General features: G+C 32.4%; 3 non-coding genes across 3 annotated transcripts; all 3 read left to right on the top strand.

Annotated features, from left to right (window-relative positions):
* The first annotated feature begins 2,055 nt into the window (after window positions 1–2,055).
* Window positions 2,056–4,050, top strand: LOC117185273 (small subunit ribosomal RNA). The gene has a single exon (XR_004470849.1). It is a non-coding gene; the product is annotated as a small subunit ribosomal RNA (ribosomal RNA).
* A 600-nt stretch (window positions 4,051–4,650) lies between these two features.
* LOC117185258 (5.8S ribosomal RNA) lies at window positions 4,651–4,829 on the top strand. The gene has a single exon (XR_004470834.1). It is a non-coding gene; the product is annotated as a 5.8S ribosomal RNA (ribosomal RNA).
* Window positions 4,830–5,246: 417 nt separating this feature from the next.
* Window positions 5,247–9,209, top strand: LOC117185281 (large subunit ribosomal RNA). Its single transcript, XR_004470857.1, has one exon. It is a non-coding gene; the product is annotated as a large subunit ribosomal RNA (ribosomal RNA).
* Window positions 9,210–11,707: the final 2,498 nt, after the last annotated feature.

Below are 11,707 nucleotides of genomic sequence, written 5' to 3' on the forward strand. Positions count from 1 at the left end.
TGATATATTTTATATACATATTTACAAAAATATATGTATATTTTTGACATTGTGTTATAATGAATAAAAATAACAAATAACGCCGAGGTGTGCTATAAAATATCAATATTAGGTTTTATATGGATATGGATATGGATATGGATATGGATATGGGAATGTTTCTCATATATAATATAACATTATAACATAATCATAATGCGATTATAAATATAGAAAATATAAAAATGTATTTAATATAAATAGATATATTACGTGTATATGTGAAATTAAAGCAAAGATACCAGCTGATATGATATTTTTCATGTAAATGAATGATGAATGTAATAAAAATAATTAATTTAATTTCATATGATATGGGGAACATACTAAGTCGGCAATGTCTGTTTATTTTATATGCGTATATATATTTTTCTTAATATATATGAATAATTTTGAAGTGATAGTATAGTATTTTGTATTAAAATACGAAAAGAAACTATTTTTAAAAGGTACTCTCAAGTAAAAATACCCGATTTGCGGAAAGCGTGGCAGAAAACCTATATAGGGAGTGGTAGTCTCGTGCATGGTATATTTCATATGAAAATTTTATAATGAAAAATTATTAATTTATTTCATATGATATGGGGAATATACTTAGCCGGCAATGTCTGTGTATTTTATATGAATATATATATTTCTTAATATATATGAATAATTTTGAAGTGATAGTATTGTATTTTTTATTAAAATACGAAAAGAAACTATTGTTAAGAGGCACTCTCAAGTAAAAATACCCGATTTGCGGAAAGCGTGGCAGAAAACCTATATAGGGAGTGGTAGTCTCGTGCATGGTATATTTCATATGAAAATTTTATAATGAAAAATTATTAATTTATTTCATATGATATGGGGAATATACTTAGCCGGCAATGTCTGTGTATTTTATATGAATATATATATATTTCTTAATATATATGAATAATTTTGAAGTGATAGTATTGTATTTTTTATTAAAATACGAAAAGAAACTATTGTTAAGAGGCACTCTCAAGTAAAAATACCCGATTTGCGGAAAGCGTGGCAGAAAACCTATATAGGGAGTGGTAGTCTCGTGCATGGTATATTTCATATGAAAATTTTATAATGAAAAATTATTAATTTATTTCATATGATATGGGGAATATACTTAGCCGACAATGTCTGTGTATTTTATATGAATATATATATATTTCTTAATATATATGAATAATTTTGAAGTGATAGTATTGTATTTTTTATTAAAATACGAAAAGAAACTATTGTTAAGAGGCACTCTAAAGCAAAAATACCCGATTTGCGGAAAGCGTGGCAGAAAACCTATACATGATGGACAGTTGATGTCCATCGGTATTGTATACAATATTTGGTACAGTATTGTATATAATATTATTATATGTTGTCATTATACTCAAAGTAGTGTTTAATAGGAGATATTTGTTTTCAAATTGATCTTAATAAAGATAATATAGTGAAACTAACCAAGATATATACTATTTAGTATATATCATTTCTGTTTCGAATTATTATCGTGAATTTTTGGAAATGGTCTTATATGATTAAATATTGTATGAGTGCCATTTCAACAATGTACCAGCATATAATCAAAGCGATTTATATGCAAATTCAAATATTGCCAAAATATATAAATTCCATTCCACATGAACTCATGTGTTTGGTTTTATTTAATGTATATCACAAAAAACGCATACGAAATTGGATAAATTTTAAATTTGTTGTCAAAATACATAGTTTAAACACAATTAATATTGGTTTAAGCCTATATACGTGTGATAATATATTAAGTGCAAATAAAAAGATATTTTTGAACGAAAAAAAAATGTATATAATAAAATATATATATTTATATAGAGAAAAATGGCGAATGTGAATGCTATATAAAAATGGCCACAATCGTTTAACAAATTCTCATAAACTGTTGATAAAAAATATTTATTTATTTTTTTTTTTTATTCAAAAGTATTATTGAGTTGTCAAATATTTACATATGTGAGCGTATGCGCACGAAACGAAAACATTATTCTGGTTGATCCTGCCAGTAGTTATATGCTTGTCTCAAAGATTAAGCCATGCATGTCTAAGTACACACGAATTAAAAGTGAAACCGCAAAAGGCTCATTATATCAGTTATGGTTCCTTAGATCGTTAACAGTTACTTGGATAACTGTGGTAATTCTAGAGCTAATACATGCAATTAAAACACGGACCTTATGGGACGTGTGCTTTTATTAGGCTAAAACCAAGCGATCGCAAGATCGTTACATTGGTTGAACTCTAGATAACATGCAGATCGTATGGTCTTGTACCGACGACAGATCTTTCAAATGTCTGCCCTATCAACTTTTGATGGTAGTATCTAGGACTACCATGGTTGCAACGGGTAACGGGGAATCAGGGTTCGATTCCGGAGAGGGAGCCTGAGAAACGGCTACCACATCTAAGGAAGGCAGCAGGCGCGTAAATTACCCACTCCCAGCTCGGGGAGGTAGTGACGAAAAATAACAATACAGGACTCATATCCGAGGCCCTGTAATTGGAATGAGTACACTTTAAATCCTTTAACAAGGACCAATTGGAGGGCAAGTCTGGTGCCAGCAGCCGCGGTAATTCCAGCTCCAATAGCGTATATTAAAGTTGTTGCGGTTAAAACGTTCGTAGTTGAACTTGTGCTTCATACGGGTAGTACAACTTACAATTGTGGTTAGTACTATACCTTTATGTATGTAAGCGTATTACCGGTGGAGTTCTTATATATAATTAAGTACTTGTATTTTTTTATATATTCCTCCTATTTAAAAACCTGCATTAGTGCTCTTCATCGAGTGTTATTGTGGGCCGGTACAATTACTTTGAACAAATTAGAGTGCTTAAAGCAGGCTTCAAATGCCTGAATATTCTGTGCATGGGATAATGAAATAAGACCTCTGTTCTGCTTTCATTGGTTTTCAGATCAAGAGGTAATGATTAATAGAAGCAGTTTGGGGGCATTAGTATTACGACGCGAGAGGTGAAATTCTTGGACCGTCGTAAGACTAACTTAAGCGAAAGCATTTGCCAAAGATGTTTTCATTAATCAAGAACGAAAGTTAGAGGTTCGAAGGCGATCAGATACCGCCCTAGTTCTAACCATAAACGATGCCAGCTAGCAATTGGGTGTAGCTACTTTTATGGCTCTCTCAGTCGCTTCCCGGGAAACCAAAGCTTTTGGGCTCCGGGGGAAGTATGGTTGCAAAGCTGAAACTTAAAGGAATTGACGGAAGGGCACCACCAGGAGTGGAGCCTGCGGCTTAATTTGACTCAACACGGGAAAACTTACCAGGTCCGAACATAAGTGTGTAAGACAGATTGATAGCTCTTTCTCGAATCTATGGGTGGTGGTGCATGGCCGTTCTTAGTTCGTGGAGTGATTTGTCTGGTTAATTCCGATAACGAACGAGACTCAAATATATTAAATAGATATCTTCAGGATTATGGTGTTGAAGCTTATATAGCCTTCATTCATGGTGGCAGTAAAATGTTTATTGTGTTTGAATGTGTTTATATAAGTGGAGCCGTACCTGTTGGTTTGTCCCATTATAAGGACACTAGCTTCTTAAATGGACAAATTGCGTCTAGCAATAATGAGATTGAGCAATAACAGGTCTGTGATGCCCTTAGATGTCCTGGGCTGCACGCGCGCTACAATGAAAGTATCAACGTGTATTTCCTAGACCGAGAGGTCCGGGTAAACCGCTGAACCACTTTCATGCTTGGGATTGTGAACTGAAACTGTTCACATGAACTTGGAATTCCCAGTAAGTGTGAGTCATTAACTCGCATTGATTACGTCCCTGCCCTTTGTACACACCGCCCGTCGCTACTACCGATTGAATTATTTAGTGAGGTCTCCGGACGTGATCACTGTGACGCCTTGCGTGTTACGGTTGTTTCGCAAAAGTTGACCGAACTTGATTATTTAGAGGAAGTAAAAGTCGTAACAAGGTTTCCGTAGGTGAACCTGCGGAAGGATCATTATTGTATGTTTCTACCGTTAACAAAAATATATATATATTGCCAATTTACCAAACAAAATATGTTTTTATAAAATCATAATTGTAAAATAAAATATATTCAGTTGTATATATTATATGTTTATATTAATTAATTATATTGCCAATATACTCATTTAGTAGTAGCTATACATATAACATTGTGTTCTATGTGTGTAGCAATTAATATATAAATACATATTGATGATATTATTACAATAATATTGATTTATAAAATCTGTGTGCATATGTACCATAGTATGCACGCGTTGCGAATATGTATTGTCCATCATAGCTATGGGCATACATTGGTTAATGCAACAGCCTAAAAAGTACAATGTTGTACCTGATTTCAGGTTAATACTTTTATATAAATTGATAATTATCAAACAAGCCAAAATACATATTATATTATTTAACAATATGGTAATATATCGTTTATATAAAACTAAGACATTTCGCAACATTCTTTTAGGATAAAATTAAAATTTATTGAAGGAATTGATATATGCCAGTAAAATGGTGTATTTTTAATTTCTTTCAATAAAGACATATCTGACAAATAAATGAATAAACAAATTTTAATCACTCTAAGCGGTGGATCACTCGGCTCATGGGTCGATGAAGAACGCAGCAAACTGTGCGTCATCGTGTGAACTGCAGGACACATGAACATCGACATTTTGAACGCATATCGCAGTCCATGCTGTTTGGTACTTTAATTAATTTTATAGTGCTGCTTGGACTACATATGGTTGAGGGTTGTAAGACTATGCTAAATAAGTTGTTTAAAAATTTTACGAAATTTTTAAGCATATTGTATATTATTGGATATGTATATATATATATATTCATAATATTGATATTAAATGGAAACGCATTATCTCTCATTGTTGTATATATTTGTGTGAGAAGAACGAAGAAAAATATATATTTTTTTGTCCTTTTTGAATCAAATAATACTGAGGAATGTCTAGCATAAAAAAATAATTAAAGTTTTTTCATCTAGAATTGCCTCTTATTAATGTTTCGAAAGGAAATTTTGTTGTAAATATAAATATTTAATATTCTTCGTGATATTCGTTATAAAATACGAATATTATAATGATTTCATTATGAGAACGCTCTATATATATAATAATATAGTGTAATTATCATTATAAATTTTAATATACGTATATACAACCTCAACTCATATGGGACTACCCCCTGAATTTAAGCATATTAATTAGGGGAGGAAAAGAAACTAACCAGGATTTTCTTAGTAGCGGCGAGCGAAAAGAAATCAGTTCAGCACTAAGTCACTTTGTCTATATGGCAAACGTGAGATGCAGTGTATGGAGCGTCAATATTCTAGTATGAGAAATTAACGATTTAAGTCCTTCTTAAATGAGGCCATTTACCCATAGAGGGTGCCAGGCCCGTATAACGTTAATGATTACTAGATGATGTTTCCAAAGAGTCGTGTTGCTTGATAGTGCAGCACTAAGTGGGTGGTAAACTCCATCTAAAACTAAATATAACCATGAGACCGATAGTAAACAAGTACCGTGAGGGAAAGTTGAAAAGAACTCTGAATAGAGAGTTAAACAGTACGTGAAACTGCTTAGAGGTTAAGCCCGATGAACCTGAATATCCGTTATGGAAAATTCATCATTAAAGTTGTAATATTTTAACAATATTATAATAATAGTGTGCATTTTTTCCATATAAGGACATTGTAATCTATTAGCATATAACAAATTTATCATAAAATATGACTTATAGTTTATTCAAATTATTATGCTTGCATTTTAACATAGAATAAATGTCATTAATTTGATAAAGTGTTGATAAATTAAAATTAATACAGTGCGTTAATTTTTCGAAATTATATAATGGCATAATTATCATTGATTTTTGTGTTTATTATATGCATTTGTATGATTAACAATGCGAAAGATTCAGGATACCTTCGGGACCCGTCTTGAAACACGGACCAAGGAGTCTAACATATGTGCAAGTTATTGGGAGATAAACCTAATAGCGTAATTAACTTGACTAATAATGGGATTAGTTTTTTAACTATTTATAGATAATTAACACAATCCCGGGGCGTTCTATATAGTTATGTATGATAATATTTATATTATTTATGCCTCTAACTGGAACGTACCTTGAGCATATATGCTGTGACCCGAAAGATGGTGAACTATACTTGATCAGGTTGAAGTCAGGGGAAACCCTGATGGAAGACCGAAACAGTTCTGACGTGCAAATCGATTGTCAGAATTGAGTATAGGGGCGAAAGACCAATCGAACCATCTAGTAGCTGGTTCCTTCCGAAGTTTCCCTCAGGATAGCTGGTGCATTTTAATGTTATATAAAATAATCTTATCTGGTAAAGCGAATGATTAGAGGCCTTAGGGTCGAAACGATCTTAACCTATTCTCAAACTTTAAATGGGTAAGAACCTTAACTTTCTTGATATGAAGTTTAAGGTTATGATATAATGTGCCCAGTGGGCCACTTTTGGTAAGCAGAACTGGCGCTGTGGGATGAACCAAACGTAATGTTACGGTGCCCAAATTAACAACTCATGCAGAAACCATGAAAGGCGTTGGTTGCTTAAAACAGCAGGACGGTGATCATGGAAGTCGAAATCCGCTAAGGAGTGTGTAACAACTCACCTGCCGAAGCAACTAGCCCTTAAAATGGATGGCGCTTAAGTTGTATACCTATACATTACCGCTAAAGTAGATGATTTATATTACTTGTGATATAAATTTTGAAACTTTAGTGAGTAGGAAGGTACAATGGTATGCGTAGAAGTGTTTGGCGTAAGCCTTCATGGAGCTGCCATTGGCACAGATCTTGGTGGTAGTAGCAAATAATCGAATGAGACCTTGGAGGACTGAAGTGGAGAAGGGTTTCGTGTGAACAGTGGTTGATCACGAGTTAGTCGGTCCTAAGTTCAAGGCGAAAGCCGAAAATTTTCAAGTAAAAAATCAGTGAGTAATATTGTCAAATCTTTTATGATTTTTAAATACTTGAATAATTTTGAACGAAAGGGAATACGGTTCCAATTCCGTAACCTGTTGAGTATCCGTTTGTTATTAAATATGGGCCTCGTGCTCATCCTGGCAACAGGAACGACCATAAAGAAGCCGTCGAGAGATATCGGAAGAGTTTTCTTTTCTGTTTTATAGCCGTACTACCATGGAAGTCTTTCGCAGAGAGATATGGTAGATGGGCTAGAAGAGCATGACATATACTGTTGTGTCGATATTTTCTCCTCGGACCTTGAAAATTTATGGTGGGGACACGCAAACTTCTCAACAGGCCGTACCAATATCCGCAGCTGGTCTCCAAGGTGAAGAGTCTCTAGTCGATAGAATAATGTAGGTAAGGGAAGTCGGCAAATTAGATCCGTAACTTCGGGATAAGGATTGGCTCTGAAGATTGAGATAGTCGGGCTTGATTGGGAAACAATAACATGGTTTATGTGCTCGTTCTGGGTAAATAGAGTTTCTATCATTTATGGTAGTTACTTGTTCCCCGGATAGTTTAGTTACGTAGCCAATTGTGGAACTTTCTTGCTAAAATTTTTAAGAATACTAATTGGGTTAAACCAGTTAGTTCTTATTAATTATAACGATTATCAATTAACAATCAATTCAGAACTGGCACGGACTTGGGGAATCCGACTGTCTAATTAAAACAAAGCATTGTGATGGCCCTAGCGGGTGTTGACACAATGTGATTTCTGCCCAGTGCTCTGAATGTCAAAGTGAAGAAATTCAAGTAAGCGCGGGTCAACGGCGGGAGTAACTATGACTCTCTTAAGGTAGCCAAATGCCTCGTCATCTAATTAGTGACGCGCATGAATGGATTAACGAGATTCCTACTGTCCCTATCTACTATCTAGCGAAACCACAGCCAAGGGAACGGGCTTGGAATAATTAGCGGGGAAAGAAGACCCTTTTGAGCTTGACTCTAATCTGGCAGTGTAAGGAGACATAAGAGGTGTAGCATAAGTGGGAGATATTAGATTTCGGTTTGGTATCGACAATGAAATACCACTACTCTTATTGTTTCCTTACTTACTTGATTAAATGGAACGTGTATCATTTCCTAGCCATTATACGGATATATTTATTATATCTTATGGTATTGGGTTTTGATGCAAGCTTCTTGATCAAAGTATCACGAGTTTGTTATATAATCGCAAACAAATTCTTTAATGAGAAAATGCATTTATGTATTTTCAATTTGAAAATTTGGTATAACTCCAATTACTCAGGTATGATCCAATTCAAGGACATTGCCAGGTAGGGAGTTTGACTGGGGCGGTACATCTCTCAAATAATAACGGAGGTGTCCCAAGGCCAGCTCAGTGCGGACAGAAACCACACATAGAGCAAAAGGGCAAATGCTGACTTGATCTCGGTGTTCAGTACACACAGGGACAGCAAAAGCTCGGCCTATCGATCCTTTTGGTTTAAAGAGTTTTTAACAAGAGGTGTCAGAAAAGTTACCATAGGGATAACTGGCTTGTGGCGGCCAAGCGTTCATAGCGACGTCGCTTTTTGATCCTTCGATGTCGGCTCTTCCTATCATTGTGAAGCAAAATTCACCAAGCGTTGGATTGTTCACCCATGCAAGGGAACGTGAGCTGGGTTTAGACCGTCGTGAGACAGGTTAGTTTTACCCTACTAATGACAAAACGTTGTTGCGACAGCATTCCTGCGTAGTACGAGAGGAACCGCAGGTACGGACCAATGGCACAATACTTGTTCGAGCGAACAGTGGTATGACGCTACGTCCGTTGGATTATGCCTGAACGCCTCTAAGGTCGTATCCGTGCTGGACTGCAATGATAAATAAGGGGCAATTTGCATTGTATGGCTTCTAAACCATTAAAAGTTTATAATTTATTTTATAAACGACAATGGATGTGATGCCAATGTAATTTGTAACATAGTAAATTGGGAGGATCATCGATCACCTGATGCCGCGCTAGTTGCATATAAAAACATTATTTAATACAATGACAAAGCCTAGAATCAATTGTAAACGACTTTTGTAACAGGCAAGGTGTTGTAAGTGGTTGAGCAGCTGCCATACTGCGATCCACTGAAGCTTATCCTTTGCTTGATGATTCGATATATATAAATTTATTCTTTATATATGAAAATTATTTTTATATATTTATATGAATATATACCTATAAATGGTAATATATATTTATATATAGATATATATTAAAAAGAATATATTTTATATAAATATGGATAAATTATTTATCCTATATAAATTACGTTGGCTTGAATATGAATATAATGTTATATTATAAGTTTGTTATACTTAATTACATATGAAATGATACTTATAAAAATTTTATTATGTGAACACACGAAACATAGTGTATATGCATATGTGCAAATGTGAATGTATATATGAAATAATATGAATGCAAAAAGCATGGAGTGATCGTATATGGAACTTGGAAGTATTTCTAATATTGGAATTTAATGATATGTGATATGAATGCAAGAATTAAATAGTTTGGTATATAAAATGTGATAATATTATTGGGTATGTGAAATGTTTCCCATATCCTAAAAATTATAACATGAGCATGATTTGATTATGAATACAGAAAATATAAAGATATATTTTATATACATATGTACAAATATATGTATATTTGGAGTGGTCGTTTGTGGAACTTGGAAGTATTTCTAATATTGGAATTTAATGATATGTGATATGAATGCAAGAATTAAATAGTTTGGTATATAAAATGTGATAATATTATTGGGTATGTGAAATGTTTCCCATATCCTAAAAATTATAACATGAGCATGATTTGATTATGAATACAGAAAATATAAAGATATATTTTATATACATATGTACAAATATATGTATATTTGGAGTGGTCGTTTGTGGAACTTGGAAGTATTTCTAATATTGGAATTTAATGATATGTGATATGAATGCAAGAATTAAATAGTTTGGTATATAAAATGTGATAATATTATTGGGTATGTGAAATGTTTCCCATATCCTAAAAATTATAACATGAGCATGATTTGATTATGAATACAGAAAATATAAAGATATATTTTATATACATATGTACAAATATATGTATATTTGGAGTGGTCGTTTGTGGAACTTGGCAGTATTTCTAATATTGGAATTCAATGATATGTGATATAAATGCAAGAATTAAATAGTTTTGTATATAAAATGACAATATTATGGATATGGGGAAACATTCACCATATCCTTAAAATTATAACATGAGCATGATTTGATTTTGAATAGAGAAAATATAATGATATATTTTATATACATATTTACAAAAATATATGTATATTTTTGACATTGTGTTATAATGAATAAAAATAACAAATAACGCCGAGGTGTGCTATAAAATATCAATATTAGGTTTTATATGGATATGGATATGGATATGGATATGGATATGGGAATGTTTCTCATATATAATATAACATTATAACATAATCATAATGCGATTATAAATATAGAAAATATAAAAATGTATTTAATATAAATAGATATATTACGTGTATATGTGAAATTAAAGCAAAGATACCAGCTGATATGATATTTTTCATGTAAATGAATGATGAATGTAATAAAAATAATTAATTTAATTTCATATGATATGGGGAACATACTAAGTCGGCAATGTCTGTTTATTTTATATGCGTATATATATTTTTCTTAATATATATGAATAATTTTGAAGTGATAGTATAGTATTTTGTATTAAAATACGAAAAGAAACTATTTTTAAAAGGTACTCTCAAGTAAAAATACCCGATTTGCGGAAAGCGTGGCAGAAAACCTATATAGGGAGTGGTAGTCTCGTGCATGGTATATTTCATATGAAAATTTTATAATGAAAAATTATTAATTTATTTCATATGATATGGGGAATATACTTAGCCGGCAATGTCTGTGTATTTTATATGAATATATATATATTTCTTAATATATATGAATAATTTTGAAGTGATAGTATTGTATTTTTTATTAAAATACGAAAAGAAACTATTGTTAAGAGGCACTCTCAAGTAAAAATACCCGATTTGCGGAAAGCGTGGCAGAAAACCTATATAGGGAGTGGTAGTCTCGTGCATGGTATATTTCATATGAAAATTTTATAATGAAAAATTATTAATTTATTTCATATGATATGGGGAATATACTTAGCCGGCAATGTCTGTGTATTTTATATGAATATATATATATTTCTTAATATATATGAATAATTTTGAAGTGATAGTATTGTATTTTTTATTAAAATACGAAAAGAAACTATTGTTAAGAGGCACTCTCAAGTAAAAATACCCGATTTGCGGAAAGCGTGGCAGAAAACCTATATAGGGAGTGGTAGTCTCGTGCATGGTATATTTCATATGAAAATTTTATAATGAAAAATTATTAATTTATTTCATATGATATGGGGAATATACTTAGCCGACAATGTCTGTGTATTTTATATGAATATATATATATTTCTTAATATATATGAATAATTTTGAAGTGATAGTATTGTATTTTTTATTAAAATACGAAAAGAAACTATTGTTAAGAGGCACTCTAAAGCAAAAATACCCGATTTG

The sequence above is a fragment of the Drosophila pseudoobscura genome, chromosome X (assembly GCF_009870125.1).
Source record: "Drosophila pseudoobscura strain MV-25-SWS-2005 chromosome X, UCI_Dpse_MV25, whole genome shotgun sequence".
Taxonomy (NCBI): domain Eukaryota; kingdom Metazoa; phylum Arthropoda; class Insecta; order Diptera; family Drosophilidae; genus Drosophila; species Drosophila pseudoobscura.